Source organism: Suncus etruscus, chromosome 4 (genome assembly GCF_024139225.1).
Source record: "Suncus etruscus isolate mSunEtr1 chromosome 4, mSunEtr1.pri.cur, whole genome shotgun sequence".
Lineage (NCBI taxonomy): Eukaryota > Metazoa > Chordata > Mammalia > Eulipotyphla > Soricidae > Suncus > Suncus etruscus.
Window position 1 is genome coordinate 136564861 of NC_064851.1, and position 10250 is coordinate 136575110.

Here is a 10250-nt window from a genome sequence, read left to right on the forward strand (position 1 = left end):
AATATTTTGATGCAGTGATGTTTATTGAGCCTTGTAGTCAATGACATGCCTTTTCCATTCTTTTAATTAAGTATCAAGGTCCACTGCAGTTTTATTTGTGTGAGCTATATCCTTTAGGGTTTGCTGGGATGGAAATTAATATTAAGAAATTTTATAACATTCCCTGCTATTTATTTAGAGTTAGCATTACATTTTAACATAAACAGTTTATTTTATTGCAAAATAGGCACTTAAAAAATTAGTAAATGGGCCAAACTGATAGTACAGCAGTAGGTTGTTTTCCTTGCACACTGCCAACCCAGGACTGACCTGAGTTCCTTCAATGACATTCTATATGGTCCCCCACGCCTAGCAGGGGTAATTTCTGAACACATAGCCAGAAATAACACCTGAGAGCTGCCAAGTGTGACCCAAGAAAACCTAAACAAAAAAATTAACAAAAACTTAGTAAGAAAAATGGCTTTGCTTTACACTTGAAAATATCATTTGAATCTGTTCAATAGCAAACTTGAAAAATAGATCTATTTAAATTTTATCAACAGACTATCCACACATTGGTAAGACTGATTAACAGAAGTATGTAATTTTTTTAGATAATTGCAGGTAGTCTTCTCAAGAATATTAAAATTTGGGGCCAGTGAGATAGCATGGAGCTAAAGCATTTGCCTTGCATGAAGAAGGTCAGTAGTTTGAATCCTGGCATTTCATATGGTCCCCTAAGCCTGCCAAGAGTGATTTCTGAATGTAGAACTAGGAGTAACCCCTGAGTGCTGCCACTGAGTGTTTTTGTGACCCAAAAACCCAAAAAAATGAATATTAAAATTTTTAATGAATGAAATTTTTATACAATTATATCAAAACCCCCTGCTCTATCTTATGACTTAAGTATATATTTTCTACTTAGGCAAGAACTTGTAATATCATGCACTTTTATGTGAAATTGGCTTCTTGAGATTTACTGAAATTCAAAATATTGGCACATACCATTATTCAATAAAAATAAAATGTGGTATTAACTTCTGATATATTAGAAATATATTTTTATCAGAAATATATGTAGGTATTAGAAAGCAGTCAAGTTTACAAAAGCAGACCTAATTTCCCAAAATTCAAATGTTCTATTCCCTAAAGATGAGACATTCGAATACTCCCCTCATATTTTTATCTTTCAAATATGAAAATCTAAAAAAATACAGCCTGTCAGTTATTCTTTCAAATAAAAGTCATGTTTCATGAAGAAAGTGAGTGTGGTGCAATGAGGTTGCATGCCTAAAACACAAATATTGATACTATTATAAACCATGTTACCTCACTGTAAAACAATTCTAAAAAATAGTTAGTGCAGCTATTTTTTAGTGCAATTTAAAACAATTGACTATGGGTTTTTTCCTTAAGAAAACAGTAATTTTAGGGGTCATAGTGGTGGTGCAAGCGGTAGGGCATTTGCCTTGCACGTGATAACCTAGGAAAGACAGCAATTCCATCCCCAGCATCCCATATGGTCTCCCAAGCCAGGAGCGATTTCTGAGCATATAGCCAGGAGTAACCCCTGAGCATCACTGGATGTGGTCCAAAAAGCAAAGAGAGAGAGAGAGAGAGAGAGAGAAACAAATCAGAGACAGAGACAGAGAGACAGAGAGAGAACAATAATTTTATAGGAGGTAAAAATGTTTTATGTGTATTCCCATTTCTTTCCTTCATGCCCTACCATTGTTCTATTCCTCTAGCCGCATCAAAATATTTTAAATGGACTCTAAGATGCTTAAAATAATATTGACAAATTATTGATTCATAAAAATATTCTTGTGATGATTTTTATGAAAATATATGACAATGAAGAATACAATAATTATTACTACAGTGTGGTAACACTCCTTGAATCTGTGCTAAGGTGCCAGTACTATTGTCCATTATTACTTTGGCATTCCTAAGATAAACATTACTGTAAAGCCAAATAATGTCTTAGTATAACTATAAAAATAGTTTTGGCTTACAGATGTACTGAAAGCTCTCAAAAGGTTATAGACTATTTACTTTTAGGATCCCTCCAAGGAAATTAAATCACATCTCTAGAATCACTGTGATTAGATAAACAAACCTAGAGACATCTTCTATGATTCTCATTACATTTTCATGTACTGGCTTTCTGAATAAGGACCACTCCAACGATGAACTGGATCAAGTTGTTGAAGAAAATTCAAATTGTGTAGCCATTTTAACTCACTCAGGGCAGAGAATGATACTCTTAAGAAACCACCACTTTCTCTCAATCTCAGATGTGTTTATAAGAATTAATTTGAAGGGGTAAAAATATGGTTACTGGATTAAAAAAGGAGGATAAACCATGTGCAGAGAGAATATATAAGGAAGGGTATAAAGATGTTAAATTTAAGTGAAAGTTTTAATTATCTGTTTACTTGTTAAACTAAAAATTCATCACTACTTCTGTGTTTGTTTTCTGCTCTACTATGCTCTTACTTTAAGAGATGAAAACTATTATTGTAGTCTCGTCCATATACCATCACCTGTCTTAGCATGGAAACTCATTACTGATAAAATTCATGTAGTGTCTAAGAACAGTTGAACATGGTAACTCTTTTTGCATTCTTCTATTTAGGCAAAGCATTTGCTATAATTAGCTTAGAAAATAAAAAGGAATCTAAGGAAATTCTTTATATCATGTTTAGGAAAAGTTAATCCCACAAAGACTAAGTTTGTACTCTATATACTGCCAGTATAATCATTCCAGAAATTTTCATTAAATCTTTGCCATAGATGAAGGGGAAACATAGCCTTGTCTAAAATTAATCTTTATTAAAATATTCAGAGTTTCTATGTGATCTAGCCTGAAGTTTTTCTATACCCTAGTAGGTCTTTGAGTTGATTTCCATTCCAAATCCATTCATTGTATAGTATTTCAGTTATCTCTGCTTCACTGCACACTGAAAAAATGTGTGCAGAATCTTGGGTGACCTGCCATAACAGGATTTGTAACATTTATAATATGTATTATGTTTTAAAGTGATTTTGCTGGCAAAGCATTTGGGAATTACCATGAATTCAAATAAAAAGAAAGACTCCATAAATTTTATAATAAAGTAAATTGAAGAATAGTAAAATATAATACTAATGTACTAAGTCATTTCTTAATTAAATACATAAAATATCATACTTTATAATCTTGCATATTTAAGTAGAATTGTAGAATTTTGAGATTTTATAGTTATATGCTCTTATATTAAATTTTTTCTTGTGATCAGCAACTAAATAATTTCAAAGAAAAAGTTTCTTGATTAGTTGATGTCAAATAATACTCAATATTTTGCTTTATGTTATTTTATTGATTTGGGGCCCTTGCCCAGCAAGCTTGCCACTTAAGAATTACTGCCGGTGTTGTTTGGGGTATCATATAGATGACAAAGATAAAAATTGTTTTTGCCTTTTTTTTTTTTTTTTTTTTTTTGGTTTTTGGGCCACACCCGTTTGACGCTCAGAGGTTACTCCTGGCTATGTGCTCAGAAATCGCCCCTGGCTTGGGGGGACCATATGGGACGCCGGGGGATCGAACTGCGGTCCTTCCTTGGCTAGCGCTTGCAAGGCAGACACCTTACCTCCAGCGCCACCTACCCGGCCCCTGTTTTTGCCTTTTTTAAGGCAAGCACCTTACCCACTGGACTCAATACTCAATATATTATCCACCAAATACCTCTGTTTATCCAACTGATATACCCAGAGATATGTCTCCTTAGAGATATTTTTGTCCTCCCCTTTTTTATCTGTAAGTCTATAGAAAAACACTAACTTTTCAACCTAAATGTATTTTTAAGGTTATTAATTTTAGAAAAAAATCTGAAAAGATGACTTGATTTCTCATTTCTTCATTTTTATTTGCAAATGAAGACTAATGCACTTTTTCTAATTTATGACATAATTTTAGGAAAATAATTACTTTAGAACCTCTATATGCTAAGCACATTAATATATTTTAAATATTTAAATAGAGCATGATAAATATAAACATAAACATATACATCACATTAAGCACACAGTTCCATTTATTCTTAAACATGACACTAGTAATATAATTCTAAGTAGATGCAGAATCTTTTTATTTGAGTCAATTCTTACTTGAATTTTTTGATATTGTGAATCTTTTTTGGGGGCGGGTTGGTTTTTTTTGGGGGGGGTTTGGTTTATTTGGGCAACACTCGGTGACGCTCAGGGGTTACTCCTGGCTATGCACTCAAAAATCGCTCCTGGGTCCGGAGAGATAGCATGGAGGTAAGGCGTTTGCCTTTCATGCAGGAGGTCATCAGTTCGAATCCCATATGGTCCCCCATGCCTGCCAGGAGCAATTTCTGAGCTTGGAGCCAGGAATAACCCCTGAGCACTGCCAGGTGTGACCCAAAAACACACACACACAAAAAAAAAATTGCTCCTGGCTTGGGGGACCATCTGGGAAGTGGGGGATCAAACCAAGGATCAGCTATGTGCAAAGCAAATGTGCTACCACTGTGCTATCGCTATGGCCCCGATATTGTGGGGTTTTGTCATTGATTTTTGTGGAACTAAATCTTTATCCTAATAAATTGTTTCTTCAATTATTTTTTATAAAGGTAATATTTCTATTTTCTAGAAAGGTGATATACCAAAACTGATTCAGAAACCAGTATATACTGGTATAACTGATCACAATAGTCTCTAGTGATTTTTCAAAAAGAGCCCTATAGATAGTTTTCCAATAGGTCTTATCTGCTTGGGAAAGTTATATGTCTTAAAAATAATCTACTAAGTATAAAGAAAGGAATCTTTACTGATTTAATAATATAATTCAAAGATTGAACTCCTACTGAGTTAACTAACATGTTATTAAAATAGCCTGAGTTATCAGTTAAGGGAAAAATTTCCTTAGGGAAGTTATTAATTTTTGTCATTGTTATTTATTCAAAATACTTAGTATAGTTGAAAAATAGTATTTCCCTTGGCATATCAGTATTTCCAGTAGTTTCAGCATTGCATGGTGTCACAAGCTGAATACACTGAAGAATATGATTATTCAAAACAAAAAAAAAGTCACAACACTGCAGCTAGAAAAATAATGGCATAGTCAAAAACAAGTAGTGGATGCATATAGTGTGCAAACAATGATCGTTGAAAGACAAGTTTTAAGCATAGACAGAGGAACCACAATACAAATGAAGGAAACTGAATTTTAGCATGAAGACACTGGTAAAGTACAGAAGAGTTATAAAAAATGTTATATAATACTATGAAAATGTTTCACTGTTAGTATCAACAATAATAATTGTTCAACTGAACTTTGTGAGAAAGATACAAAAGATATCATTCTTATTGCCCAATAAATATCATTCATAAATGCCTTCACAGTTCTGCTAATGAAAGATGAAGTCATCTTAAAGCAGTCATGTGAGGGCTTTACAACCAAGTCCTTTACATCAGTCAAGGAAATACCAAAGTAATAAATACATATGGAAAGTACCAATGAATGAGTGTTTTCTAAGGATTTACAACAAACACAAGGTATATGTAAAATCATGGAACTTTCATGAGTCAAAAAACAATATGGATATAAAGATATAGTTCAGTAGGTTGAACATTTTCCTTGTACACAATCAGTCAGGGTTCAATTCTCAGCACCCATATGTTTCTTTGAGCACCTTAGGAGTGATCCATGAGCACAAAACCAGGAATGAGCCCTAAGCTCCACAAGGTGTGCCAAGGGACGGAGGGAGAGGAGGGTGGAAGGGAGGGAGGAAGGAAGGAGGAAGGAAGGAAGGAAGGAAGGAAGGAAGGAAGGAAGGGAGGGAGGGAGGGGGGAGGGAGGGAGGGGAGGGAGGGAGGGAGGGAGGGAGGGAGGGAGGGAGGGAGGGAGGGAAGGAAGGGAGGGGGAGGGAGGAGGAAGGGAGGGAGGAGGGAGGGAGGAAGGAAGGGAGGAAAGAAGGGAGAAAGGAAGGAGGAGGAAGGAAGGAAGGAAGGAAGGAAGGAAGGAAGGAAGGAAGGAAGGAAGGAAGGAAGGAAGGAAGGAAGAGAGGGGGGAGAGAGGGAGGAAGGGAGGGAAGAAGGAAAAGAGGAGGGTGGAAGGGAGGGAGGGAGGAAGGGAGGGAGGGTGGAAGGGAGGGAGGGAGGAAGGGAGGATGGAAGAAGAAGTGAGGGAGAAAGGAAGGAAGGAGGGGAGGGAGGGAGGGAGGGAGAGAAGAAGGGAGGGAGGAAGGAAGGAATGGAAGGAGGAAGGAAGGAAGGAAGGAAGGAAGGAAGGAAGGAAGGAAGGAAGGAAGGAAGGAAGGAAGGAAGGAAGGAAGGAAGGAAGGAAGGAAGGAAGGAAGGAAGGAAGGAAGGAAGGAAGGAAAGAAGAGAGGGAGGGAGAGAGGGAGGAAGGGAGGAAGAAGGAAAAGAGGGAGGGGAATGGAGGGAGGGGGAAGGGAGGAGGATGGAAGGAGGGAGGGGAGGGAGGTGAAGAAGGGAGGGAGAAGGAAGGAAGGAAGGGAGGGAGGGAGAGATGAAGGAAGGGAGGGAGGAAGGGAAGGAAGGAAGGAGGAAGGAAGGAGGAGGAAGAAGGGAAGGAAGGGAGGGAGGAGGGAGGGAGGGAGGGAAGGAAGGAGGAGAGGGAGGAAGGAAGGAAGGAGGAAAGGGAGGAAGGAAGGAAGAGAAGGAAGGAAGGAGGAAGGAAGGAGAAGGGAGGGATGAGGGGAGGGAGGGGGAGGGGAGGGAAGAAGGAAGGAAGGAAGGAAGGAAGGAAGGAAGGAAGGAAGGAAGGAAGGAAGGAAGGAAGGAAGGAAATATAATTAATATTTCATTCTCCTACTTGCCAATACATTAGCAAATAACAAAGAAATTACTGTGTGCCAGGCACAAATTTTCTAGGTGACAGGATATTAGGAGAATGAAGTATACTTGGTTCCTGTGCTCTGAAACCTACAAATGACTGTGAAAACAATAGATAAATTATGTATGTTATTGGCATAATGAAGAAATATTGCGGGAAAATGTAACAACAGAACCTAATCAAATGTTATGGGAAAAAAGAGTTCTGGCATTGTTAAATGAAACACATACTTTTAGAAAATGATATTAACACAAAGTATCAAGTCAGTTAGTTTGCATGCATAATATTCAGAAATTGCCTGTTTTCAATGGTCTGCTAAAAGGTCTGCTAAATTCAGAAATTGCCTGTTTTCAATGGTCTGCTTTTTGCATAAAAATGCTCAAGGATGAGTATTTCTTTGAATGGTTTTCTAGGCCCTCCTTTGAAATATTAATTCTTAGGATGCCATTTTGATCACCTTCTCCTGCAAGTCTCTCTCATTGACTAATCAGTTATGACCTAACACCAAAATTCTTGCAGACCATCTGTCTTCCTCAGTTCTTCAGAAACACTTTTACACAAAATTCTGTATTTTCTTTCTCTTTATTTGTTCATTTCTCTCTTGACTAAATTACTCATCTTTTGTAACAACATCCACATTATTTTTGTTTTGGTTTGGTTTGGGTTTTTTTGTTTAAATTTTATTTTTTGAGACTAATGTGAATTACTTGACTTTCACAGTAGTATTTAAAGCTATATAGAGACAGTGAATTAGAGCCATTTGCACCACTACTGTTCACCTCCCTCTACCATAGTTCTCAGCATACCTCCCATACCTCCACCCTTAGCCCCCTGAACTGTTAATATAAGAGTTTTGGGGGTTTTTTTTTGGGGTTTTTTGTTTTTTGTTTTGTTTTTTGTTTTTGTTTTTGTTTTTGTCTAACTTGTATTGTTTGGGTCTCTTGATTCTGTCATCATTGACTTTGGTTTGGGTATTTGGATTTGACCATTTTTTATTTCCACTCAATGCATATGAGACCACTTAGCCCCTGGGGTCCCATCCACTTTTTTTCTTTACTCAATTTGTAGAAAGACAGAAATATAAGGCCGAACAAGATGATTCATGTTCTATGGTTCTGTAAAAAAAGGTGGTAGATCCAATCTAGAAGCTATAAATAAAATTAAAAGAAACAGGGGTGGGGGGCATATATAAAAATCGCCTTATTTATTTATTTATTTATTTATTTATTTATTTATTTTGCATAGGCGCAGTAAACATTGGGAAAATGAGAAAGGAAATTCCCTTGAACTAAGTAAGAGATACAGGATGTCTCTACCCTTGAAGCATACTGTCATAACATCCACAGTCTTGATAAAAAATTACAACAGTAAGTAATAACTTAGAATGTCAGGTGAAGATAGAAACTAAAGAGGCACATTAAGATTATCAAAATAGAATACTTACCTGGCAGGGGAGATTCCAGGATCACGAAGGTTGTTTCCCCAGGGGGAGGCTCATCCATTGCACTCTGGATGTACTGAACTCTGTGATTTCCCCAAATGTGAGAAACTCGACTGCATAATTTGTGATAGTGGGGACTGTGTCCGCGCTCTTAAGCATTAAATAAAGAAAAAAATGATCAAAATAGGAAGGAGAAATATTTTGAGGAAGTAGGACTTAATGCAGCAGTAACTTGTCAAGGACAGGAACTGAATAAACAACCAGGCCAAGATCAGAGTATAAGGTGAGCATGGGTTTCTAAATCACTTCTACTCCACTTTTTGTTTTGTTTTGGCTTTTAGGAGAGCACACCCAGCATTATTCAGGGTTTTCTACTTGCTCTGTTCCCATAGATCACTCCTGGCAGGACATAAGAGGACCATATGCTACACAGAGAAACCAAACTGAGTAGGCAAGACAAGTGCCTTTCAAGCTGTATTATCTTTCTGGCCCTGTAACTGTACCTTTTTAAAAATTTAAGTTCTGGATGGGCAATCAGCCTGGGATTATTTTAGCATTCATCTGAAACAGTAAATAAAAGGGAAGGAGAAAAAAAATGAAAGTTCCACTAATTAAAGTAATTTCTGAAAACTCAGCTAAACCAGTTAACTGAGACAGAGAAGAAAGTTGAAAACATGTTTATTTATCTTTTTCTTCAGAAGCATTACACCCAGAATCAAATCACCTCAAAATATGAATCAAAACCTCATCTTACAGTCTTGCAATATACAAATACCTCTTAAAGATATTTGACATCATTCATCTATTACGTTCTATCAACCAATTGTATCTCATAGTCTTGTCTTATTTTCTTTGTTTTTCCTCATTCTTGTATTGCTCTTTTTCATTTAATGATTTGTTTTTTTCTAAAGAAACACAAAGACTCTGACTGTAGAATTGCTGTTACCAGAGTGGGAGGAGGAAAGAGAATCATTAGAGGGGACAAACTGGGTATATTAGTGATGAACACTAAGAGTTAACATGCATTATGAAGAAGTGTGAAATTATACCATAAAATATAAAGTCTACAAACCATTACCTCATTTAAAAAAAATCTGCTTTCAAATAAAATATCGCAGAAATAAGGGAGAATATAAAAAACATTTATAAAACAAGTATTAAGTTTTTTACATGGGGAGTGCAAAGAAGTAAAATTTGGGTGTCTTAATCTGCTGTGGTCAGCAGTTATTCCTGGTTCTGTGTTCAGACATAACCTCAGGCATTACTAGGAAGGAATCAAACTGTCCTTGGCAAAGTGCAAGGTAAGTAAACTGCCTTCTGCTCTGTCTCCATGGCCCAACTAGTACTAAGTTTTGTCTGTCTTTCATTTTCCTATAATTTTATTTATTTCTTAGTATTGCTAGATTCAGACAGTGCTGTCCACAAATTTAAAACAAGCAAGCACAGAAACTGAGTCCAGGAAGAATTTATCTCTAAGGACAGTGGCATGCTTTTGTTTTTTGTCTCTCTCCCAGAGAATAGTGCCAGAGACGATTAGTAGGTGACTAGGGTTTATATTAGTGGCATTATCCAACATTAGTATGGCCTCCACCACCGCTCAGACAAGGAAGTTTTCCCAGCCAGACTCTCCCAATGGAACTTTGGCTGCATTTGTCATTCATCCCCTCCTTGGTGCCTGCGCTTTCCCAAGTCTGAATCTGAGTCGCCAAACTATTCTGGCAACTCTGTCAATTACACAAGTTCCTCTCAATAAAATTCTTTCTGTTTAAACTAGCTAAAGTTGGTTTCTATTTCTAGCCACAAAGTGCTCTGAGTAAAACAGAAATTTATTGGACTCTCAGACTATTAGCGTGCTATTTTTCTGGACACTGTCGTAAAGTGCCCTAAATTTATAACTTGTACATATTCCTCAGAACCAAACGTAACAGGTAAAATAAAGTTGAGCTCATTTGGACTGGATACAGT

The 10250-nt window shown here is 36.7% G+C and overlaps 1 non-coding gene across 1 annotated transcript; it reads left to right on the forward strand.

Annotated features, from left to right (window-relative positions):
* Window positions 1-8280: 8280 nt before the first annotated feature.
* LOC126008072 (U1 spliceosomal RNA) lies at window positions 8281-8440 on the forward strand. The gene has a single exon (XR_007495489.1). It is a non-coding gene; the product is annotated as a U1 spliceosomal RNA (small nuclear RNA).
* The last annotated feature ends 1810 nt before the right edge of the window (window positions 8441-10250 follow it).